The sequence below is a fragment of the Nelusetta ayraudi genome, unplaced genomic scaffold, assembly GCF_046127955.1.
Source record: "Nelusetta ayraudi isolate G7.1 ecotype Tasmania unplaced genomic scaffold, CSIRO-AGI_Nayr_v1 ptg000038l, whole genome shotgun sequence".
NCBI classification, from domain to species: domain Eukaryota; kingdom Metazoa; phylum Chordata; class Actinopteri; order Tetraodontiformes; family Monacanthidae; genus Nelusetta; species Nelusetta ayraudi.
Window position 1 is genome coordinate 1,142,500 of NW_027466088.1, and position 27,501 is coordinate 1,170,000.

Below are 27,501 nucleotides of genomic sequence, written 5' to 3' on the forward strand. Positions count from 1 at the left end.
TGGTAACTTGCGGGTGGGTCTTTGATTTGTTTTCCGTTGTTGGTATTTTCCGCCGTTCTTGCATGTGCTCTTCCGTTGTTAACTCGTCTTATTCACCGGCCGCTGCTTACGCCTACTTGACTCTTACGGGATTAGCGCCACCACAAACAGGACAGGAGAGATTAAGCCTTAGCCTCACTGAACCACACGGGATTGGACGGGATGTCTGTGTGAAATGCAGTCTCAACAGCTGTTGGTACTGTCTATAAAAAAGAGGAGAGGAAATCAGAGTCAACTTAGGATAAGTGTTCATTTTTAAAATAAAAAGTTGCACAGTTTGACAAATACACGATTGGGGGAAAAAAAAAAAAAGAGGGATGAACAGGTTACCTCAACCTCCTGTCCAACAAGAGTCCATTCAGGAGCGGGTCCATACACTGGCATGTGGACAGGACCTGTCACAACCACTCTGGGAGACACCCTGGGCGATGATTGGTTGTGGCACAACACCCCTGGCCTAGGTGAAGGGGGTGCGAGCTGATGGAGCACTGCAGCATGCAGACGCTCCACCAAAATCAGTCCTGAGGTGCACCTAAACAGAAAACAACATGTTAACACATATTTGTCATATCAAATGAAGAGCAAGTAAGGCTGAAGAAGGCAAACTTACACCATCATAACACCACCATGTACAGCTGACGAAGGGGGAGGTGATCAGCCATATACACAAATGTTAAACCTGGAAGAAGTGTCACATAATCAATTATGTAATCACACAATTCTAAGAAATATCTGTTAGCACAGTGTCACTGAAGAGAAAAAAATACAACAAAAATATGTATTTTACACACCCATGCGTGCAGCAACACGATGATATACTTGACGTAGCGCTGTTTGTAGTTCTGGCTTGACAGTCAGGCGAGGTGGAAAGTCAAGCACAAACACCTACAAAATAGTTGTATAAAAAAAAAAACCCAAACAAACATAAAAATGCAAAATAAATTCATGAATATTCTTGTTATTGAACTATGGATCATGGAATTACTTGATATTGATAAAACAAAGTGGCGATGACATTCATGTGTTCAAATTTGTTTGTCACAGCAGATAAACAAACCTTGGGCCAGCGGTCCAACACAGTTGCCAGTAGCGCAGCAAAATCCTGGGCGGAGTCTGTTACAAGCCCGTGTTCAAGGTTGTTGCCCGGGGAGAGAACACAAAACCATCCACAAGTGGACAGAGATGTGAGTCTCCCACCACCAGAACAAAAACATAAAGAAACTCGTGGCTTGACAAAATCACGACCCATACCTTCTTGTCTGGTTGCTGGGCCTTAAGAACGAACTTGCACTGTTTTGTCAGTCAGGAGCAAAACGGGCCATCTTCGCACCCAGGTCGCTGACCAGTACCGCGCCCTGTGTAAATTGACAAAAAAGAAAAATCTAAATATGTTTTTGTAAGATTTATTTGGAATACAACATAACAACACAGGCAGAACATGAAATCATGAACGTGGAAGTACTCACGACGTTCAAAGTCCTTCCGAGGTGGAAAACGTGTCCAATCCCGTTTTTGCTCCAGGCGTCGTTTCATGGCCAGAGAGCGACGGAATGCCTTGGTGTTCGGCATCTGAACAATGAAATGAAAGATTGTGTCATTTTCAATGAAGGACAATGATAACACAAGTTTACAGAAAAAAGTGATGTTTTCTCACACACGACATAAAAACACAGAAAGGTTTCTGTACCTTTGCAGCTGGAGACGATGAGCTTAAATCAATAAAGCAAAAGAAAATGTGTATGTGTACTCTTGGACCCTAACCCTAATGCCATACAAGTCTATGGGGTGAAATTTCAACTTTGTCCTACAGATATGGGGCCACTTGCTTTTTCATCAGGAGCCCCCAAGAAGCACCCACGCCAAATTTGGGGCTTCTAGTACTTGAGGAACCCCGAAACCCTAACCCTAATTTCAGCTAAGCCTAACCCTAACCCTAGTTTCAGCCTTATTGTTAACCCTAATTCAATGCAAGTCTATGGGGTGAATTTTCAACTATGTCCTAGAGACTTGGGGCCACTTGCTTTTTCATCAGGAGCCCCCAAGAAGCGCCCACGCCAAATTTGGGGCTTCTAGTACTTGAGGAACCCCGAAACCCTAACCCTAATTTCAGCTAAGCCTAACCCTAACCCTAGTTTCAGCCTTATTGTTAACCCTAATTCAATGCAAGTCTATGGGGTGAATTTTCAACTTTGTCCTAGAGACATGGGGCCACTTGCTTTTTCATCAGGAGCCCCCAAGAAGCGCCCACGCTAGATTTGGGGCTTCTAGCCAATGAGGAAAAATTTGGAGCAGACAGGACAGGGTTACAGCTGAGAAGGCACTTAAGATCCTCAAAGGACTGTTGCCACTCACTAGACCAAACAAATGGTTTCAATGGACTGGTTAATTCTTCTCTTGTGGCCGGCAGCTCCACTGCCTTGGTGCTGGAGATGCCCGCTCAGGGGCGCCGCCAGGAATTTTGGGCCCCCTGAAAAAAAACAAAAACAAATGGGCCTCCTGTGCGCAGCGCTTGTCAAAAGCACATCACTCAAAAAATACAGTATAGTTCAATAATAGTGCTTGAGTCCATCTTTGACAGTGTCAATGTATTTTTATTGTGAATTCGCCACAAAGCAAACTCTTAACATTTATGAATGATTCATGAAAAAAACACTTGATGTCTCTCGGACAAAGTTGAGCTTTGACCTTCATAGACTTGCACTGCATTAGGGTTTAGCGATAAGGCTGGAATTAGAGTGAGGGTATCGGGGTTCCTCATGGGCTAGAAGCCCCAAATTTGGCATGGGTGTGTCCTGGAGGATCCTGATGAACCTGAAAGTGGCCCCATGTCTCTGTGACAAATTTGACCTTTGACCTCCATGGACTTGCATTGAATTAGGGTTAACGATAAGGCTGAAACTAGGGTTAGGGTTTTGGGGTTCCTCAAGAACTAGAAGCCCCAAATTTGGCGTGTGCGCTTCTTGGGGGCTGCTGATGAAAAAGCAAGTGGCCCCATGTCTCTAGGACAAAATTGACCTTTGACCCTCAGACTTGTCATTAGGGTTAGCGATAAGGCTGGAATTAGAGTGAGGGTTTTGGGGTTCCTCATGGGCTAGAAGCCCCAAATTTGGCGTGGGTGTGTCCTGAAGGATCCTGATGAACCTGAAAGTGGCCCCATGTCTCTCGGACAAAGTTGACCTTTGACCCTCATAGACTTGTGTGGCATTAGGGCTATCGATATGCGATACAAACCTGGTGAGTTTAAGACTTAGTGACTCTACGTACATGAATGTATGGGGTACCCCGTCCTTACTTTGTTCCAACCTTCCCTCCACAAACCTGGCTGTCCAGTGCAGAAGTCAAAGTGAGAGAGAGAACAAAGAAGGAGGAGGGCCTGTGACGCCACTGCTGATTGGCTCGTTGGTTGGTTGAATGAGACAATTCTAGAGCTCCCCTCGGTGTCCACACACTGCAAAATATATCTAAGAAACAAACACTTAAATTGAGAAAGAACAGGCTAGAAACAAGTCAAATTATCTGCCAATGCAGTAAGATATTTAGACTTGGTAAGATTTCTTAAAATAAGACGATATATCTAGGCATTTGAAGAATGAAAAAACTCTTGAAATAAACAGTAAAGCACTCATTCCAAGGACTGTACTAAGTCAAATAAACTTGATACTAGCTTCTCAATTCTTTTTTCACGTTTGCTTCTTTCTTAATTTGAATGAAAAGATCTTAAAACCAGACCTACTAACAGTGCAATTCTTCTTAATTTAAGTGTTCACAATATGAGCTTTTTTTTCTCAAAATGAGACAAAGCATCCACCCCCCCTACGCCCACTCCCCCCCAAAAAAAAATAATTAATCAAACAGAATTAATATTGTCAACAACTATTTATTCACTTAAATTGCTGACAGTGCCATCACTGCCTTGTAATAAAAACGTCACAAAGGCATTGCATCTTAAAACAATCTCAAGCAATCATTTCTAGAACGCAAGTAACAATTGTTACAATATTCACCGTCATCATTATTGAATATTGATTCAGATTCCCTGACACTCAGTTACACAAAAAAAACAAAAACAGTATGGGGACAGCATATAGTGTTGTGTTCCTATCACCACTGATAACATGTTTAGGGGAGTGTATCACTACCTATGCCTAGTACACAGCTCTACTCCCCAATAAAATCTTTCCATTCTGCCATGGTCTTTTTTGTATGAGGCTGTGGTGTCTCACTCATGGATAGTGTCCTGTAGCACTTCTGTCTGAATGACAGAGAGAAGGGTTGCCACACACTTTTGGATATGTGAGGTGCAGGGCATAGTAGTAATCCATCAGATGAAGCAGACTGTCACTCAAGTCTTCCTTGGCAAGCGTGGTGGCGGGAGTGGCTCCAAGACAGATGAGACAGCGGGTCCCATCAAACAGCAACACAGGGATGCAGAAAGACCTCTTCTGCGAGTACATTGTGGGATCTTCTGTTGGCTAAAGAAAAAGAAGAAGGAAACGCCACATCCATGCATGGAACTATGAAGTGTTGAATGTGAGAAAATGCGAACAAACTTTCACCTGAATGACATGAAGCAGTGCCTCACTGGCATGTCCCAGCTTCTTCGGTGGTGGACTTGGTGAAGGAAAGAGTGTGGGGAGTGCCCTGAGCAGCGCGATGGAATATTCCACTGGAATAGAACAAATCAACTTTGAGTTCAAAGTTAGTCTTCCTAAAAATGAGTCTTATTAGGTTTGTGTTGATCACAAAAAAATCTTATTTTTTCAGCATGAAGAGTATTACCATTCTGCATCTATTCATTCAGCGCAACATAAACCATCCTATGTCCAAGGAAACAGCTACACAGTCAATTAGAGACACAGCAAAATGACTCTACTGAACTACAACCAGCGTTATGCGTGGCATCATCACTTAATTTCTTTCCCAAACACCATAAAATTACACATTGGTGCAGAAGTCTTCTCATCTCTTTTTTTAGTTCATCAATGAATTTTCTGTTGCCCTTATCCAGAATGCGCCGCAGCTCATTCATCGCCTATTAATGCAAGTCAATGTTAAAATCTGCAAAAATGCTTGCTTAAATGGACATGAATGGACATCCGGTTTGGATGTCCATTTAATTTCTCCTCAATCTGGCAGGGAAAAAAAATCATCATATTAAGGTCACAATTAGGACAAGCTAGCCTTCCGACTCAAGATCCGTTTTTTTACAATGCCCATCTGCCATGGATCCCAAAGTTCCCATGCAATTAAAAGTTGTGACACCTTATCTGAATGATAACCCTAGACAGCTCAACGGATTGCTAGTCATACAGACAACAATCAAAATTGGAGTGAAACTTGTAACCACAATGCCTGCAACATGGTGGTACTTATGGTAATAATCATCAAATACCAGTGTTCTTTGTGACAAAATGACAACATCTGATAGGATTGTGCCACCTTGAACTGCAATCAACTTAAATTTTGATAAAAACAAACAAATTGTACCTAAACTACATCTTCAATCAATCCAATTTGAGCACCCTCTACCCCATAAACTGAAGATACTGCAATACAAACTTGGTAGTACAGTATTTCGTCATGCCACATATAACTAGGATTGATAATTGCTTGTTCACATGACTAGAATTGCAGTACATCAATCCAATACAAAATACACACTTGTGACACTTGTCATCAAGCTCATAAATCCATCGAGTCGAGATGAGCACGTGCAAGGAGTCGGACTCCGTGAGTTCACATAAACAGAGCATTGCGTTTGCATAAATTATGCACGGCTATCGAGCTAGAAGCCGAGTCCGATTTGGTGCACATAACCACACTATAATGCCTCTCAATGTCCTAACCCATGCCACGCAACACAAACGTGAGGGACCGATTTGAGTTTCTCACGGGACCAGCAGTGAAGTCACAACCGTCGCCCCAAATGAAATGTCGCAGCAGGAGCCTGAGGATTTTCTGAGTCAACATGCTGATCATCAGGTAACGTAATGTTGGCTTCCTTGACGACATTAGACAACTCCCTGTTTATATTTTATCCATATTTTAGTACAAAGCCTCCTTGTTTTCTGATCTGCTCCTGTTTGACTTGTTCGGTTTTTGTTTTGACATTATGCTGTTAGTGTTTATTTCAAATTAACAAGAAGTACCGGTACAGATAGTAGGAAATTAATATAACACTTGCGTCAAACAAAGAATAACTAACTGTACATATCATGTCTACAGGAAGGAGCTGGTACATTAAGTGAGAATATTCAAGAATATTAAGAGAAGATATATTCAAGGTTGTCCTGAGGTCAACTGTACCAACCATTGCCAGAGCTTATGGAGCAATTTGATGTTATTGTACAGTAAAAATGGAATATTGGAGCTGTCGCAAAAAAAAAAAAAAAAAAAAGAAAAAAAAAAAGCCAACTTTAAGGCTTAATATCTCCAAAATGATACTGTACATATGCTTGATAATGACTGAGGATATAGTCAGGGTGTTCCTTAGGTCAACTGTACCAACCACTGACAGAAATTATGGAGCAAAGCAATGTTACTGTCCAGTAAAAAATTGAGTACTGGGCCCTTTTTGCCTGTTTGAAAAGCTAAAAAAAAAAAGGAAAACAACAACTTTGAGGCTTAATATCTCCAAAATGGTACATTAAATATGCCTTATAATGATTGAAGATATATTCAAGGTTGTCCTGAGGTCAACTGTACCAACCATTGACAGAGCTTATGGAGCAATTTGATGTTATTGTACAGTAAACATGGAATATTGGCGCTGTCGCAAAACAAAACAAAAAGCCAACTTTAAGGCTTATTATCTACAAAATGATACAGTAATCAATCACATTTAGAAATCAAATGTTTCTAAATGTCAAGTCAGTAATGTCAAGTCAGTGCTTGATGTGTCATCAGCAGGCGTCGGCGTCAGTAATGGGGCATCAGCGGGTTTCGGGCGGAATCGCCAGGCGTTGGGAAGCGTCGGCAGGTGTCGGGGGCTCGTGGCCAGGTGGCGGACGTCACAGCAGGCAGTGGCCAGGTGGGCTCAGTCCCGCAAACGCTGCTTACAGCTTTAATTTTGTATTGCTTTGATAACATTGTTTAAGTTGAGTTTAAATTTACACTTTTTTTTTTTCTTAGCTGCTAATTGTTCAAAAATGCTGATGTTAAAAGTGTGTTTGCACAGTATATGTTATGGCACTTTAATTCATATGGCAGTACATTTAAAATAACTGGCCGTCAAGTTCCAGGAACTGACAAACTGCACTGAGTTGAGTGAGATTCTCCAAAGGAACTCCAGTATAAATGTGGACTTTACATTCTAGTCCCCTGTGAAGAAAAACCCAAAAGTGAACGTTTTTGTGCCTCACCCTTTCTAACTGGGACATTTGCAAGGGAACGCAGACTGGTTATGCATATTGAATATTCCTGCCTTTAGTGAGAGATCGGTGAGAAACAAGTTTTTGTGTCGTCCTGATAAAAGAAAAATGTTTCTGCTGTTACCTCAGAAATTGCCTGTTATTACTGTGGCTCAGGATTTTGTAGGTAGATTTTTTTTATTTTTCATAAGGAACAGGATAACAGTAATGCCCTGGCATTGGCAATAAGCTTTAATTTTGTGTTTGCATTTTTTTTAACTTTAGATTTACATTAAAAATGTTTCTGTGTAAAGTGCTGATGTTAAGTGTTTGGACGATAAATGTTATGGTGCTTTCGTTTATATGGCAGAACATTTAAATTAAAGTGTATGAAAGACTTCTTTTAAATTCATTATTGGCTTTTGCGTATACAACGTGATTAATCGTGATTGATGAGGTAAATCATGCGATTAATTGCGATTAAAATTTTTAATCGTTGCCCAGCCCCAGTAAAAACATTTTTCTGGTGCCAGCATTTCGTGAGGCAGAAGTTGATTCATACTTCAGTGCCTTGGAGCGAATAGCTTCGCCACTCAACTGGCCAAGAGACATGTGGCCTGTCCTTCTCCAATGCAAGCGGGTGGGAAAAGCACAGGAGTTGGTGTCTGCTCTTTTCTTAGAAGACAGCCTGCAATATGATGTTGTAAAGGAAGCAATTTTTCCTGCTTATGAGCTTGTTCCTGAGCCCTACCGGCAAAAATAGGAACCATAGAAAATCTAGTGGTCAAACCTTTGTCGAGTTTGCATGAGAGAAAAGCAACCTCTTTGATAAATGGTGTGCAGCTAATGATGTCAAAAATTACTTTGAGTCACTCCGTGAGCTCGTTCTTTTAGAAGATTTTAAAGACTCTTTGGCAGAGAAGGTGGTAATGTTCTTGAATGAACAGAAAGTGTCGTCATTGTCCAAGGCTGCTGTCCTCGCAGCTGAGTTTGTGTTGACCCACAAAAATGTCATCTCATCTTCCCCCCCGATCGGACAGGCCTTCTGCTTCTCGTCCCACAAGAGCCGAGTCTAGCCACCTCCCCCTTGAAAAGGCTAGAGGGAAGGGACTTCTGGTTTGGCCATTAAGCGGTAGACTGCGCGACACCAGGGCTCTCGACCGTCCAGGGTAAAAACTCCCCGAAAACTTGAATAACTATTGTCAAATATCATATTAACTACAAAGTGATCAGGGGAACGTTGGAATGGGAAGGAAAACTTGATTCAACCAAAACAGAAACACGGTAACAGACAATATGGCGGAACTACCAGCTTGCTCTGAAACAGAGGGAGATGGCGAAACGAACTCCTCGTGACTAACGACACGGAAAAGGGCTCGGACATAAAAATTATTAGCAAGGAGATACGGGATTTAAAAACGGAATCAAAAGAAGTCCTTCGCACGTTTGGAGAAACACTAAGGAACGACGTGGAAAAAGACTTGGACGACTTCAAAGACGAAATAAATCAACAACTTGCGAAAGTCGTCACCGAACAGGAGCTCCAGACCGGCAAGATCAACGAGGCTGAGTCGCGGATTGAAAAGCTAGAACGTTGGGCACAGGAAGCTAATGACGCTCTGGTCATATCACTGAGAGAACAAAAAGCTCTTCAGGACAAGTTAACTGACCTGGAGTCCAGGCCGAGGAGAAACAACCTACGTATCTATGGAGTCACTGAAGGAGAGGAGGGAGAATCTGTGGCCAAGTTTGTGGAAGACCTGCTGAAAAGTGAACTGCACCTGCCAGCAGATTTTAATTTCCAAATTCAGAGAGCACACCGCTCATTTGCACAGAAGCCAGCGGACGGTGCCCAACCGAGACCCATCATTGTTAACTTTCTGGAATTTACTACCAAAGAGAGGGTCCTGAGAGAGCTATGGACAAAGAAAATAGAACTGGGGAATAAAGTACCGTCATTCCATCACGATTACGCGACAGAGATGGTCCAAAAGAGAAAGGAGTACAACACTGCTAAAAGAATCCTGAAGGAGAAGGGCATCCGGTTCCAGACGCCATTCACCAAGATGAGGACCCACTGGGATACGGGAACTCGAACCTACAACAGCGCAGAGGAGGTAAAGGAGGAATTGGCGAGACGCGGCCTGGCGGAGAAGACGGCGGTGGCGACGGGTGCGGAGGGGCCTGCGGCACTCGGTGCCCCGCACTATGACGGAGTGGCAGTGCAAGGAGGGATCCTGGAGGGGCTACGCATCAGCAGCGACACGAGCCAGAGAAAAGCTACAAGATTTTGATTAAATTCAGAGAATAAAGGGAAGAAAGCTGTAGTTCTAGTATGACCGGTGTTTTTAGTTGACAAATTATTAAAATTGAATTCCCATGTTAATAGAAAAGAGACTGTGGGAAGTCCGGGTCGCTCCTTTTTTTCTAACGTTGGACTCATTTAGAACGACTAAAATACTCATTGCAGGTTCAAGTGTCATTTCTAAGTTAGGTTAGATTTTTGACTGCCTTCACGCGGGCTGGGCAGAGACACGCCGTAGTTTGGCCATGCCTGATCTACAGGAAACACATCTCTCTCAGCAAGAGCTAAATCAACATGATTTAAAAGCTAAACTCGACACAACTAATGGCAACAGAAGTAAGACCCACCTGTCGAAACTTGTCAACGTCTCTCTAGCCGAACTCGGGATGTTTGATGTTTGGAGGGACCTCCACCCGTTACAGAGGACTATTTTTTTTATTAACATTACAGACAGATACAGAATAGAGGAATGTAAAATAGGAACGACTGACTTGTACTGACACAGTATTAATTACCTTATTATTTGTCTAAATAAGAGGAAGAAAAACACACTTTGGAGATTAAATGTGGGTATGCGAAATAATCCAAAAACACTGGAGGAGGTTAAGAAAGAGATTAAATGCTCTATGGAGGAGAACATAGATAGTCCAGTAGATACTACCGTACTGTGGGACACAATTAAAGCTGTGATGAGAGGGAGGTTAATAGCGAGGGCAGCCTATCAAAAAAAGACTAGATGTGGCGAGGGGGAGGGTCTGGTGGAGGTGGAGACAATTCAGATGGTGGGTATAAAGGAAAATTTGGGGGGAGGGGGGGTTGCCTGACAATGCCACCTGGGGAGTTGCACCCCAGGAAATAAACTATAATAAAATTCCTCGGGCTACACAGGTTCGTTACGCTTTGAAATTTAAGAGGATTACATCATTATGACATAGAATGATAGTTCATAATGTACGTGTTACTTACTTTGCAGATAAGCTTTACCCTATTTCTTGTGCTCAGACAAGAACGTTGTTTGCTGTTGGAGGGCTACAACAACACAATGTCTTCGATGCTACGCTTTGTGCCATTGCCACGGACCCGAAACTCTCGTTCTTGTTGGATGCGGGTTCTGCGCAGACTGGTGGGAGAGTTTGTGTACAGGTTTTGCAAAGGAACGGTGTCTTCAGTTATACACACGCTCATTAAAGTGCCGACCGTGGAGGAAGCTTGTGCCGCTTCACGCCGTTTCCAGCAGAATAACAGCGAAATTATCGAAATAAAAAAAAATCAGAAAAACATATCTTTGCTGTGCTTTTATTTACAAAGTTGAAATTCTTCTAACTTACAAAAAATGGAGCCCTGCATTTGCTGCGCTACCCTTTTAAAAAAGGTCTCTGTTGTGTGTTATTTTAATATGTCCATCTCTTTTAGAAGAGAAAGCACCGCCCCGGTCTCATCCTCTCTCCAAATGTCAACATTCTTATTCGCGTTTGCTGGTTGTTTCGCGCCGTCTGTTTTGTTAGACGACGTAGTTGTGCGGTGGCGCGTGCGCACTTACGTTGTCCAGTTAATAGTCCGACAAAGGCGTATACATGGCCGAGAAATTAGAATTCCAATCGCATTATCTGGGTGTCTCAATCGGAGTTCTCCGATTCCAATCGGAGTTCTCAAACTCCGATTGGAATCGGACTAAGGCAATAATTCAAATTTCTCTAGTACCATGTAAACGCACTGAGGGACGCAAAGATTGCACTCCGGCGCAGGTGTGATTGATGACGCGAAGGTGGGGGCAAACCCACCTGCCACAGTTAATCAATTCAATTAATTAATTAAAGTGCTTTTTGAACCTTTGGCCGCTCCGTAGATTGTGAAAACGGGAAATGAATTGACTCACAGCACACAGTCACACGCTTGCAGCCAGCTTGTAAGCACAACAAAAAAAAGAAAAAGACACTGAGCGTAGATGAGCACTAGGAAGGACTAACATGGATAAGGCGTCAATTGTAAATGGAAAGTTCCACTTCAAAACCCTGCCAGATGGCAGTCTTGACAGGACAAAAGTGATATGCATTTACTGTAAAGCTGTATTTAGTTTCCACCGGAGTACAAGCAGTCTTACATTTCACTTGTCTGCGAAGCATACAGCTGACGCGGAGAGCCCTCCGCCCCCTTCTGAGGTAAAGCAAACCACGTTGGATGGTGTGGCACGGAGACCACTGGCCGCGTCCACCACACGCCAACTTTCAACAGCGGGGGCTAAATGGGTGTGGCTACGGCTTGCAGGCCAATTAATGTGGTGGAGGACGAGGGTCTGTGCGATATCATATATATTATACTGACTATGGATGAATATGACACTGACTGGATGATTATGGCACTGACTGTGGATTACTATGGATGCTGAACAGCTGTTATAGGCTATACTGCCTAACTGCACTATATCAGTTGAGTCCTGTACTGTATTGCACTGCCCCCTGTTTAATGCACACTTTATTTATTGTTTTGATTTAATTTAATTGATTTTGTGCATCACAGTTTGATGCAATGCATAAGTGTCATCCTTTTGTCTTAATGGCTGCTGAAAAAAGGGGATGAATAGTTCAAGTTGGAGTTGAAAAGTAAAATAGAGAAATTTTGGTAGTACTAGTAATCATTACTATGTAATGTTACAGTTATGCCCATCTGTTATCTTTGTTGGGCTTGAGTTTATGATTATTTTTTTTTACCCTGTGCATCTTTTGTTTTGTTAGTAGTACTTGTCATTGCTCCAACACGAATAAACATGCTGCATCCCACTAGATGGCGCATTTGCCTTATTTACAAGCACCACGGTCATCGGAGCTGATTGCTGACACTCTCAGCAGCGTGCGTCTACTAAGGTCTACTAAGATTCCACAATCTATTACACCTCGTGAGCAAAACAGGCTACAGGTAAAATTAATCATTCATCTCAATCATTTATCTTCAGTTGAGCAACTCAGGCAAGTTAAACTGATTTAAAAACAAACAAACACTATAATACTAGGAAAAGAATCCTCTACATGTCAATAAATAATACAGATTGAGTATTCATAAAAATAAATGCTTACTTTAAATAAGAAAATCCAACAAACCAACAAGTGCAACACGAAAAAGGAAACCAACAATCAAAATAATGCTTAATTGCCTTAGTTTTGTCCCACACTTATCAGCTTAGCTACTAAGAATAACACACATTATTCACCTGGACAGAAGGAGGTTCTGAGGAACGTGTTGGTCCTGGAGCTTCCTGGTCAGGATGTTCGGGAGATCCCTCTGGCTCAATGTCTGGAGCGCCAACATATTTTAGAATTGCTCCTACAGAGACAAAGCTCATTAGATCATCAAGCAAAACAGATCAGAAGCGCATTTTCCTATTTTATTATTACAGTGATGTTGCAGTAATATAGGAAAATTAAAAATTAATTTGTTTTTAAATTAAACATTATGGTTGCAGTGTCCCTTTAAAGCTTTTACCCAATTACAAAACTGTCATTTTTAAGAGTTTTTGGCATTACTCTACACACTGTACTAGTTAAAGTAATAAAACTAAGATAAATGACCCACTGCCACAACAGTCTAAAATAGTCAACACCATGCCAAATAAAGTATTTCCATAAAATATTTCTTTGAATTCTAAAACAGTAGCACATTTCTAATTAAGGGCCTACAAAATACAAACTAAGCTTAGTAAATTCATCCTAAGTTAAGGCTAAAATAACATTAAGAGTCAAATATGTGAGAGACAACTTCCACTGAACAATAAATAACAGGGGACTGACTACAACAACAACTCCAACATGCCCTCCCTGTTAGAATGTGAATAAACGGGTGTGGAGTCAATCAGTCATTCCCATGGCAGGATAGGCCAACATGGCAGGACATGGTCAACTTTCATAAAACAAACAAAAACGCTGATTCATGACGAACAAATATTAGCCAGCCAGCTAACATTTATCCGACGATAGCTAGCTGGCTAACAGGACAAATAAACAAACTTGGGGGGGGTGGGGCCAACAGCGTTTCACCTCCACCTCTCCAGCTCACATCACAAACAAATAACTTACCTTTCCCCTTTGCAAGTTTTTCTTGATCAGTTTTCTTTTCCTTCCGTTTTTCCGCACCGCTGGGATAACTCCTTTTTGATGCCATTATGGTGTCTGTTTGTTTTTAATCCTCTCGCTAACGGGAACGAATGGTAGCTGTCAATCATTCACGTCATACCTGTGCGTCGCCGGCCCGCTACGTCACAACCTGCGTGACAGTGCGGCAAGCCCCCAGAGTCCAAGATGGCGTCCCATTGCTTTCAATGAAGTTGCTCACCCAGCGCATGGCTCCCAAAAACTTTTTGACTTTCGCATTGATGGGATAATAGAGCATGCGCAGTTGTGTCAGTGTGGAGACCATCACTGACAGACGTGCGCGCTCACGGACCGTACAAAATTCAACATGGAAATCAATGTATTTTTTCCGGAATAACTGACGATTGTTGTTTGGAAATTTTAGAAATAATAATGATGATGATGATGATGATGATGATGATGATGATGATTATTATTATTATTATTATTATTATTATTATTATATTCATAAAATAGTATTATTATAATAATATACTATTATTTGTGTATTAAACAAGTGAGCAATGTGCCACTGAATAATAAATGATAATTCTTTGAAGCAACTCTCTTTGGAAAGCAGACAAAGTAATGAAATGATTGGTCTATTTATTTCATCAGAACTAAAAAAAATTTAAAATAAAAACTCAACGATCTTGAAAGTTCCTCCCTGAAAGTTCCTCTCTTGCACCTCTTGCACCTGTCGATGTGTGTAGCTAACACAAATTTGCAAATATTTTGTCGTCTTCATGGAATTAAACAGCACACCATGTTAATTTATCAGCGAGTGCTCTCTCTTTTCATGCAATTCATCACGCTTAACATGTAATGCTGAATCATGAAAGCTATGGAGCAAAAAATAATAATTACATAAACCACGAGTGAAATAAAATGTGTCATTCATTCAATAAAGATTTCATTCATTCATCTTCTATACCCGCTTATTCCTATTCAGGGTCACGGGGGTCTGCTGGAGCCTATCCCAGCTGTCTTAGGGCGAAGGCAGGGTGACACCCTGGACAAGTCGCCAGTTCATCGCAGGGCCACATAGAGACAAACAACCATTCACACTCACATGCACACCTACGGACAATTTAGAATGTTCAATTGACCTCACGTGCATGTTTTTGGAGTGTGGGAGGAAGCCCGAGAACCCGGAGAGAACCCACGCAGACACAGGGAAAACATGGACACTCCACACAGAAAGGTCCCAGGTCCAGGCCCCGGAATCGAACCCACGACCTTCTTGCTGTGAGGCGGCAGCGCTAACCACTACACCACGGACTATTTTATTGCTTAGTTGAAAATGCCATTTTATTTCATTTAACAAAGCATATCATTATTTCAAGATGCATTCAATTGTTTTGTGGTCCTGTGTTTTAGTGCTTCATAATTGTATTCTGTTGTCAAATTTGCCCATCAAAGTCAGATTAGTAATCCTGTACATCAGTTTAAGGAAAACCAATTCTAGGTAATGGATTGCAGATCTTGTAGTGACCTGTTACAATGGAAAGAAATGTATACATAATAAGTACGTCTGTGTGCCCGATATTTTAGCTAACACTAAACTTTCTGCACAACTGTCTGCATTGTGCTTTTTCTTCGGCCACAGAGAACAGAAAGGTCTGTAGTTCTTTGTTCACCCATGGTACAGTTTCATAAGCTTTTCAGTTTTTAATACGTGTTAATGTAAAAATCCACACGCGAGGCATTTGAAAATGGCGGTTTTGGTCTTTCGTGAAAGACTGCCTTTGGCCAATCAGTGTCCTGAACGTTGCTACGTCACCCTTATGGTCTCAGCTCTGCTCGCTTCGAACCCCAACGAGGCAGGTACCAAAATCCTAACCCCTGGGAACGTGACAATTGTTTTTTCCAACTGAAGTTTTCGTTATTTTGTTCGTTTTCGTTAACTATTATAACCGTGGTCAGGACCTCCAGTCAGAAGATCCACTGGAGGACATTTAGAGCAAACAGTCAGACAACAGCAGCTTCACCACATCAGCTGAAAAATGGAGTTTGGATGCTTTCAGCTTCAAGTCGTGGACAGAAAATGATGCTCACACTGTCACACTGATGTTTTCTTCTCCAACCTTCTCTCAGCTCCAGAGGTTGGTGGTCTGCAGGAGCTTCTACAGCAGCAGAAGATCAGTCTGGAGAGGAGATGTGAACGTGTGACTGAAGGTGAAGAAGCAGGAAGTCAAACTCTCCTCAACAGCATCTACACTGAGCTCTACATCACTGAGGGACTGAGGGAGGAGGTCAACAGAGAGCATGAGGTCAAACAGCTGGAGACCAAGAAGACCAAGGAGATCCTTCACGACCGTCCAATCAGGTGCAGCCAGATCTTTGAAGCCTCACCTGAGCAGCAGGGACTCAGGGAGTCAGAGTGGTGCTGACCAGGTCTCTGGGCTGGACTGGGAAGCCTTGGGGTCCCACTGGAGGAGCTGGAGGAGGTGACTGGGTCCAGGGAAGTCTGGGGGTCTCTGCTGAGGCTGCTGCCCCCGAGACCTGACTCCGGATACGGCAGTAGAAGATGGATGGATGGATGGATGGATGGATGGATGGATGGATGCCAGGTGATAGAACATTTTAAAAAAAACAGACTCTGCATTATAACTTCTATTACACTCTAAAAAACTCACTCCAATATAACTGCACTCGTCCTTCTCTCACATTACATTGGATCACAATGACCAAACAACACAACAAAGACAATGATCCAACTGTACTGCCACGTCCAGACTCAGTGTAGGTCTGTAGGCCTCTTGGACCTTCATGTGAACCACTGCGTGTTGACTGGAGGTGAAACATGACTGACTGCTGTCCTCCTACCTGGACAATGCAATCTCACTTTCATTCTGCTGCAGATGGCCATTTTCATTTTACACCGTCCAAATTTACAGCTCAGGGCGCTGGGACGAATTCCAAATTGTGTGCAGATACAGGCCTACACTTCAAATAATTATGAGAAAAATCCAACGTAAAGAGAGCACTTCCATTAGGAAATAGTCAACATGAAATTTCGTCTTCTACTGACACCTGCTGGTCAAATTGAATAGTTGCAAATATTGTGAACAAGTTGTCATCTAATTCTAATCCTAAACAATATGGCCATTCCAAGTCAAGTATTAAGACAATTAATCAGGTTTGTACTGCTTGATTGAACACATTCATCCCGTTCCAGTGCACTAAAACCCACTTCCCTTCAGGAGCGTGTCAGCGAAGCCAAAACTTCCTTGAGTGACGCTGTTTCCCAGCATGCAATGCGAGCTAGCGATTCACAATACTATTCCATCACAAACATGGATGTAAAAAATAAAAAGGGACGAAAAATGAAACTTCAGGAACACCAACCATTGCAATACAAGCAGAACTGGGCCGGAGTTTTATATTATGTACACCATAATACAGCCTTCTGGTGGACAAGCCATACTATTTAATCCGTGTCTTCCTATGGCACTTCCGTGGGTAGAAGCTCATCGTAGAGTTAACGTGCTGGGTGCTCGTCACCCCACCAACCACCTTGGGGAAGGTCAAACAGGAGAAGCTTGCTGGCGTAAATGATGCACTACAAGTGGATGTGACGCTAATGAGTGCGATGGATGAGGTAGAGCAATGCTCCAGAATCCGATTCAGACTACTCTCCCTCCACTTTTTTTGTTTCGTATGAGCGTTTAAAAAAAAAACAACATAATGATAATCGAATAAGCTTTAGTTTATTAATCAGAATTAAAACAAGGTTGTAGTTTTGTTATAGATGAGTTCCTTTGTTGTAGTTTGGCGCTTGAAAAACTATATATGGGATGTACCATGACCTGAGGGATTTCCTCATCCCATCCCAGCTTGGTTCTGATGCTGAATGTGAATGTATCTTGCTGTACATCCCACTGAGCTCCAAGGGCCCTCTCCATAGGGAGCTGGTCTCTGTCAAGGTTAAGTGTTTTTACCTCTTTAGCTCTCTGCTCTTCAAGAATGGCGGCCAGCACCGAGCGATGATTGCTCACCCACTTATTGAGCTTAAATCCACCTCTACCGCACAGGTCTGTTAGCTGCTGGTACAGATGTATTGCTTGTTCCACCGTGCTGACGGCCTTTAGACAATCATCCACGTAGAAATTTTGACAAACAGTGTTTATAACCTCGGCTGGGAAGTCATGCTGATTGTCGTCAGCTGCTTTCAGCAGGGCGAATGAAGCACAGCTTGGGGATGACACTGCCCCAAAGATGTGGACCAGCATCCTGTGCTCTTGTAGGTCCTTTGTAATGTCCCCATCTGGCCACCAGAGGAAGCGTAAGAAGTTTATATCCTGGTTGGAAACTCTTACTTGATGAAACGTTACCTCAATGTCAGTCATGAATGCTACAGGGCCTTGGCGAAAACGAAGCAGCACACCTAGCAGTGTACTTGTCAAATTGGGACCCTGCAGGAGCTCTTTATTTAATGATGTTCACTCACTTTCGATCTCACAGCCACTAAAAAACCTGATTGTGATTGAGAGGTCCTCAGCAGCCAATCACTGTTGGGAGTCCAGCCTTCAAACACTCCTCCTGAATCCACAGTCACATCTGTGAGCATCTGGAACTTTGGCCCCGATCCTCCACACCACACAACTTGGGATGACAGTGCAACCTACCTGTATACTTTCAGCAGCCAGTCCCATGTTCTGACCCGTTTCCACTGTGGCCTGTTGGCTCATCTGGTCCAAAGTCTGGATCATCAGTGTCCAGGTTCATGGAATGAGTCAGTGTGCCGCCGTCCTGTGATGTCATGATAGAGAATCACTCTATTTATACTAATGTGCAGAACCACTGGAGTGTGGAAGCAGACAGTTACCATAATCCAAATGAAAAAGCAACAGCAGAAATGCTTTTTCATTTTAAGAACGTGGCTGCATTATTTGACTGATAATTAAAATCGTTAATAAATAATCCAAACATCATTTTAATTTTCTTATTCATGACTGCTCATTCTTGTACTTAATTCAAATGAAAAAGGAAAACACATTTGAGATTTAATTTTCAAAACATGCACCAGCAAAGAGTTACCAAAATTCAATATGAAATGTAAAATTCAAAAATGAAAAAGCAATAGCAGAATGCTTTTTCATTTTAAGAATGAAACTGCATTATTTGACTCATAATTAAAATCATTAATAAATATTGCTATATGCATTTTCATTTTCTTATTCGTGTTGCACCTTTTATGACACAATCAAAAAGAAAACTGAGGGCATTGCTTTTTAATTTTCGTGGTCCTGCCCTGCACAAGAGTTACCACAACTCGAAAACGAAATCGCAATCTCAAAGGAAGCGCGCGGCGCAGGAAAGTGACGTCAGCAGCTCTCCACCTCCGCTGTGGGTATGGCGGTATGACGCCAAGTGTCATTTGCCTCCTGTTATGTGTAAATTCTAATGTTTGTGAATTTAATAAAGATATATATACATTTTTGAATTTTACATTTCATATTGAATTTTGGGAACTCTTTGCTGGTGCATGTTTTGAAAATTAAATCTCAAATGTGTTTTCCTTCATTTGAATTAAGTACAAGAATGAGCAGTCTTGAAGAAGAAAATGAAAATGCAGATTGAATGACTTATTAACCATTTTAATTATGAGTCAAATAATGCAGCTTCGTTCTTAAAATGAAAAAGCATTTCTGTTATTATATTCTTATTTTAATTTGGATTATGGTAACTGCTTCCATATAAAACAAATACATCCATAAATATATACAATGTGAGAATTGTTTCTTGCAAGAGCTGCACTTCAACCCATGACCATCGATAAAAGTGTACACATCTAATCGTAAACAATCTGCTGCAACCTGAATTTCCACTTCTGTGTCTATAAACCAGTCACAGCTTGACTGATGGCTCTGAAGAAGCAGTTTCCATCAGCCTCTACATTCTCATTTGTACACGGCGAACCTAATGGGCCTTTGCAATCAGAAATTGGAAAACTCGCACGGTCCAAATGAATCTTCAAGTTTTTGCAAAGGTCTAAACAAACATCAACATCAAGGGGAGAGAAGTTACACTCTTCATTGGTCACAGCACTGACAAACTCTACGTCAGAATTATCCATGTCAAAGTGAGGAGTTTTGCTCTTCTGAAGTGACTCACTGTTGCCAGCTGGTGCTGGAATTTTAAACCGTGACCGGTTTCGCCTTGATGAAAAGAACCATGCAGAACCTTGGCTAATCTAATACCAGTGCCATGATCTGCCACTGCATCTTCACTAGTACTAACTGATGATGGATCACAAATCACATGTGCGAGGCGTAGAACGAGCGGAGCAGTCAGAGGCAACAGAAGAAGAAAGAAAAGCCTCCTTAGCTTAGTTGATCTTCTGTGTTGCCTCCTGGACGGTGCTGGCCTCCTCTGGCTTGGTGCTGGCAACCACGGGAGCCACAGGAACCACGGGCACAGCTCTGGTCATCTGTGGCGTCGCCTCCACCTGATTAAAATAAGAAAGATGTGATTTTATGCCAATAAACATAGAAAGGAAAACACTAGGCTTTACACGATCACGATTTTTGTGCCAATCACCGATCAGTGAGTTTAAATAAACCGATCACCGATCACCGATCACGTTAGGGGCAATAAATACTTGTTTCTGTACACCCCTTGCCTTCTCACGAGCACCGTCTAAAGTTGTTTGCTTTAGCATCCGTTTCAGAGTTTGCTTTTCTTTTTCTTTCTCCGCGCTGCGTTTCTTAAACTCGACATGCTCCTCCGTGTGTATAGTTTCCAAGTGCCTGATTAAATTTGTGGTGTTGAAATTTTTTGCCAAAGTTCCCCCGCGAGGTACTGTAGCGTTGCATATATTGCAGATTCAAAGAAACTTTATTGTTCGTCACATAGCGACAGTACTCAAAACAGGAAGAGGCACGAAGACGAAAATGAAGGTTTTTGAATCATGAATCATTAGCTCTCGGTGTTATGCCCCGGCCTAGGGGGAACCAGGACACAACATAAAGGCTCCCCCCCTTCTCCCAGCTCTCAAATTAGACAAAGGTGCTTCGTCCACAGGATGGTTTTTATTAAACGTCACCATCATTGCACTGGCGTCAGGGAGGGCATGGCCAAAACAACAAACAAAATGGCTCTCTTATGGATCTTACCTATGAAGAAAACAATCAAATAAATGACAGTCAAACTAACCTCCTTAACTAAAACACAGGAGAAAAGGGTCACAACACAAATGGCTTCCCTCCCCTACGGGCTACGTGGACACAAAGGGAACTGAAATAGATTACAAAACAGAATTGATGGCTGAACACAGAATGCTGCTGCTGCGGCACATGGCCTCTGGTTGGGAGCTGGGAGAAGGACAAAGAGACCGAGGTGTTGAAGTCCTCCTCCTTAAATATTGGCACCAGCCAATCACCTTTCCGCACCTGGAACAAGCAAAAAAAAGGGAACACAGGATCTACTGCGCCATCTAGTGCCCAAACGGACACACAGCAGACAAAAGGAACTGACAACAATGGAAACCCAAATCTATACATTTACATAACACTCGGATACAAACAAATAAACATGTCGATGCTGTGAAACTACTTTGGAGGAAATGAGACAGATTAAAAAGTTTCAACATGACCATGACGTCATTGATCGGTGATTCATGACATGACGCCCGATCATGAACGTTTCAAAAAATGCCAAATATCGGCCGATCCGATACAGCCGATAAGATCGGTGTAAAGCCTAGAAAACACACACAGGTGATGAAGTGGAAATGAATAAGTACAAACCTGCTGCACTGCTGTGACATTGCTGGAGGCAGACTCAGTCATGTGGACAGTTGAACGTGTTGCCCACACCTGCAAATACAAGGACACAAAGTAATGTTTAAAGAACTGCATTTATTGTCCTATCACAAAGATGCACACAATGAAATACACATATCCCAAATACCAACATGTCACTTGTTTGTTTTGGTTTTTGAGGCAACGCGTGCTGATCGACGTCTCAGGCTGGACATCTGGAAGAACATAAAGAAATTAATTCATAAACAAAGTAACACACTAATTAAACTGTACATGTACTGTACATATGTGATCTTGTGTTGATAATAGGGGTGGGGCGATACGGCTAACCCACGATTCGATACTGTGACGGTATTTGGCCCACGATAATGACAACATCACGACACACGATATCTTCTATTGTCATAACCCGGCTCAAGAGTTATGACAATAACGGAAGGGACACTGCGGATTGCAATTAATCAAAAGGTTTATTATAACAAAATAGATAATTGTAAGCAAAATAATGAAATATATGGTGTGGTTTGTCAGTATTCATCAGTAATGTAAGTGTGGATGAGTGAATAATAGGATGTGGGGTGTTGTCAGGTGCAAAACAGAACAAAAGAAGCTGAGAGTCGGCCAGACGCCCATGGCTGCTGGATGGAGAATGGGGAAGAGACCGAGCGGCACACGCAGTCGGCCTTTTATCCTGCGGGGGGCATCAGCACAGGTGTCCTAATCGGAAGATGCCACTCCCACATCCACCGCTACCTAGAAATGGGAAAACATCTGGGAGCCACAACAAGTTATATAGAGACAGGGTCGTCACAATATGTGACTGAAAAAGAAAAAAACTACCCATAAAAAGGAAAATGCCTGTGATCTTGCATTTATTCCAAAACTTTGTATAATGTACAAACAAACGTGCACTGCACAAGCAAACATATTAAAGTGCATGAACATTAATAACTTTCATGTAAACAAGGACAGTGCTTTCTGGTAATGTAAAGTCAGTAGCAACTTGTCTTATCTCAACTTGGGGACTTGGGATATACAAACCGACGGGAAGATGAGAGAGGGAAAAAAATCCTTTCACTGCCCCGATTCTGAAAATCAATAAAAAAAAATGATGTAGACAAAATAAATAAATAAATAACCGCGTCCCCGAAATATACGGGACAAAGTGAAGTGCGTCCCCCATCAGTTCATTACAGGACAGGCTTTTTAGTTGCCAAATATGGGACAATCGCGTATTTTACGGGAGGGTTGGCAACCCTATCTCGACCACAGACGGAAATTAAATGAGGTTTTGGTATTTTCCCTAAAAAACGGGACAAATTGTGTCCGGGGAGAGATTTTGTCTTTCCCGGGACAGGTGGACAGGTGGTGTTTGGAAAAAAATATTGATATTTGCCGTCAGTGTATCGATTATTTATTGCGACAGAAAGGACAACAATATATTGCAATCTTGATTTTTTTTTTCACCCACCCCTAGTTGATAAGTGCATGAATAATTGTGTGAATGTTACCGTGGCAGCTGGGGAAACCCTGCCAGATGACTCCACGACGGTCTCCATGTGGTCCAACAGCACAGCCTCACTGAACCACACGGGATTGGACGGGATGTCTGTGTGAAATGCAGTCTCAACAGCTGTTGGTACTGTCTATAAAAAAAAGAGGAGAGGAAATCAGAGTCAACTTAGGATAAGTGTTCATTTTTAAAATAAAAAGTTGCACTGTTTGACAAATACACGATTGGGGGAAAAAAAAAAAAGAGGGATGAACAGGTTACCTCAACCTCCTGTCCAACAAGAGTCCATTCAGGAGCAGGTCCATACACTGGCATGTAGACAGGACCTGTCACAACCACTCTGGGAGACACCCTGGGCGATGATTGGTTGTGGCACAACACCCCTGGCCTAGGTGAAGGGGGTACGAGCTGATGGAGCACTGCAGCATGCAGAAGCTCCACCAAAATCAGTCCTGAGGTGCACCTGAACAGAAAACAACATGTTAACACATATTTGTCAAATCAAATGAAGAGCAAGTAAGGCTGAAGAAGGCAAAACTTACACCATCATAACACCACCATGTACAGCTGACGAAGGGGGAGGTGATCGGCCATATACACAAATGTTAAACCTGGAAGAAGTGTCACATAATCAATTATGTAATCACACAATTCTAAGAAATATCTGTTAGCACAGTGTCACTGAAGAGAAAAAAATACAACAAAAATATGTATTTTACACACCCATGCGTGCAGCAACACGATGATATACTTGACGTAGCGCTGTTTGTAGTTCTGGCTTGACAATCAGGCGAGGTGGAAAGTCAAGCACAAACACCTACAAAATAGTTGTATAAAAAAAAAAAACCCAAACAAACATAAAAATGCAAAATAAATTCATGAATATTCATGTTATTGAACTATGGATCATGGAATTACTTGATATTGATAAAACAAAGTGGCGATGACATTCATGTGTTCAAATTTGTTTGTCACAGCAGATAAACAAACCTTGGGCCAGCGGTCCAACACAGTTGCCAGTAGCGCAGCAAAATCCTGGGCGGAGTCTGTTACAAGCCCGTGTTCAAGGTTGTTGCCCGGGGAGAGAACACAAAACCATCCACAAGTGGACAGAGATGTGAGTCTCCCACCACCAGAACAAAAACATAAAGAAACTTGTGGCTTGACAAAATCACGACCCATACCTTCTTGTCTGGTTGCTGGGCCTTAAGAACGAACTTGCACTGTTTTGTCAGTCAGGAGCAAAACGGGCCATCTTCGCACCCAGGTCGCTGACCAGTACCGCGCCCTGTGTAAATTGACAAAAAAGAAAAATCTAAATATGTTTTTGTAAGATTTATTTGGAATACAACATAACAACACAGGCAGAACATGAAATCATGAACGTGGAAGTACTCACGACGTTCAAAGTCCTTCCGAGGTGGAAAAGGTGTCCAATCCTGTTTTTGCTCCAGGCGTCGTTTCATGGCCAGAGAGCGACGGAATGCCTTGGTGTTCGGCACCTGAACAATGAAATGAAAGATTGTGTCATTTTCAATGAAGGACAATGATAACACAAGTTTACAGAAAAAAGTGATGTTTTCTCACACACGACATCAAAACACAGAAAGGTTTCTGTACCTTTGCAGCTGGAGACGATGAGCTTAAATCAATAAAGCAAAAGAAAATGTGTATGTGTACTCTTGGACCCTAACCCTCATGCCATACAAGTCTATGGGGCGAAATTTCAACTTTGTCCTACAGATATGGGGCCACTTGCTTTTTCATCAGGAGCCCCCAAGAAGCGCCCACGCCAAATTTGGGGCTTCTAGTACTTGAGGAACCCCGAAACCCTAACCCTAATTTCAGCTAAGCCTAACCCTAACCCTAGTTTCAGCCTTATTGTTAACCCTAATTCAATGCAAGTGTATGGGGTGAATTTTCAACTTTGTCCTAGAGACATGGGGCCACTTGCTTTTTCATCAGGAGCCCCCAAGAAGCGCCCACGCCAAATTTGGGGCTTCTAGTACTTGAGGAACCCCGAAACCCTAACCCTAATTTCTCCAGGACAAAGTTGACCATTGACCCTCATAGACTTGTATGGCATTAGGGTTAGCGATAAGGCTGGAATTAGAGTGAGGGTTTCGGGGTTCCTCATGGGCTTGAAGCCCCAAATTTGGTGTGGGTGTGTCCAGGAGGATCCTGATGAACCTGAAAGTGGCCCCATGTCCCTAGGACAAAGTTGACCTTTGACCCTCATAGACTTGTATGGCATTAGGGTTATCGATAAGCGATACAAACCTGGTGAGTTTAAGACTTAGTGACTCTACGTACATGAATGTATGGGGTACCCCGTCCTTACTTTGTTCCAACCTTCCCTCCACAAACCTGGCTGTCCAGTGCAGAAGTCAAAGTGAGAGAGAGAACAAAGAAGGAGGAGGGCCTGTGACGCCGCTGCTGATTGGCTCGTTGGTCGGTTGAATGAGCCAATTCTAGAGCTCCCCTCGGTGTCCACACACTGCAAAATATATCTAAGAAATAAACACTTAAATTGAGAAAGAACAGGCTAGAAACAAGTCAAATTATCTGCCAATGCAGTAAGATATTTAGACTTGGTAAGATTTCTTAAAATAAGACGATATATCTAGGCATTTGAAGAATGAAAAAACTCTTGAAATAAACAGTAAAGCACTCATTCCAAGGACTGTACTAAGTCAAATAAACTTGATACCTGCTTCTCAATTCTTTTTTCACGTTTGCTTCTTTCTTAATTTGAATGAAAATATCTTAAAACCAGACCTACTAACAGTGCAATTCTTCTTAATTTAAGTGTTCACAATATTAGCTTTTTTTTCTCAAAATGAGACAAAGCATCCACCCCCCCTACGCCCATTCCCCCCAAAAAAAAATAATTCAGCAAACAGAATTAATATTGTCAACAACTATTTATTCACTTAAATTGCTGACAGTGCCTTCACTGCCTTGTAATAAAAACGTCACTAAGGCATTGCATCTTAAAACAATCTCAAATGGAATTCCAAGGTTATCAAATATTTGGGTGTGCTATTGGCAAAAGATCTTTTGAAAAGGTTTGAAATCAATTAGAATGCTATTATCAATAATCTATAAGAGATCTAAGAAGAGTTTATGATTATTTTTTTTTACCCTGTGCATCTTTTGTTTTGTTAGTAGTACTTGTCATTGCTCCAACACGAATAAACATGCTGCATCCCACTAGATGGCGCATTTGCCTTATTTACAAGCACCACGGTCATCGGAGCTGATTGTTGCCACTCTCAGCAGCGTGCGTCTACTAAGGTCTACTAAGATTCCACAATCTATTACACCTCGTGAGCAAAACAGGCTACAGGTAAAATTAAACATCTTCAGTTGAGCAACTCAAGCAAGTTAAACTGATTTAAAAACAAACAAACACTATAATACTAGGAAAAGAATCCTCTATATGTCAATAAATACAACAGATTGAGTATTCATAAAAAAAAAATGCTTACTTTAAATAAGAAAATCCAACAAACCAACAAGTGCAACACTAAAACGCAAACCAACAATCAAAATAATGCTTAATTGCCTTAGTTTCCTCCCACACTTATCAGCTTAGCTACTAAGAATAACACACATTATTCACCTGGACAGAAGGAGGTTCTGAGGAATGTGTTGGTCCTGGAGCTTCCTGGTCAGGATGTTCGGGAGATCCCTCTGGCTCAATGTCTGGAGCGCCAACATATTTTAGAATTGCTCCTGCAGAGACAAAGCTCATTAGATCATCAAGCAAAACAGATCAGAAGCGCATTTTCCTATTTTATTATTACAGTGATGTTGCAGTAATATAGGAAAATTAAAAATTCATTTGTTTTGAAATTAAACATTATGGTTGCAGTGTCCCTTTAAAGCTTTTACCCAATTACAAAACTGTAATTTTCAAGAGTTTTTGGCATTACTTTACACACTGTACTAGTTAAAGTAATAAAACTAAGATAAATGACCCACTGCCACAACAGTCTAAAATAGTCAACACCATGCCAAATAAAGTATTTCCATAAAATATTTCTTTGAATTCTAAAACAGTAGCACATTTCTAATTAAGGGCCTACAAAATACAAACTAAGCTTAGTAAATTCATCCTAAGTTAAGGCTAAAATAACATTAAGAGTCAAATATGTGAGAGACAACTTCCACTGAACGATAACAGGGGACTGACTACAACAACAACAAAATGCCCTCCTTCACTCCCTCCCTGTTAGAATGTGAATAAACGGGTGTGGAGTCAATCAGTCATTCCCATGGCAGGATAGGCCAACTTGGCAGGACATGGTCAACTTTCATAAAACAAACAAAAACGCTGATTCATGACGAACAAATATTAGCCAGCCAGCTAACATTTATCCGACTGGCTAGCAGGACAAAT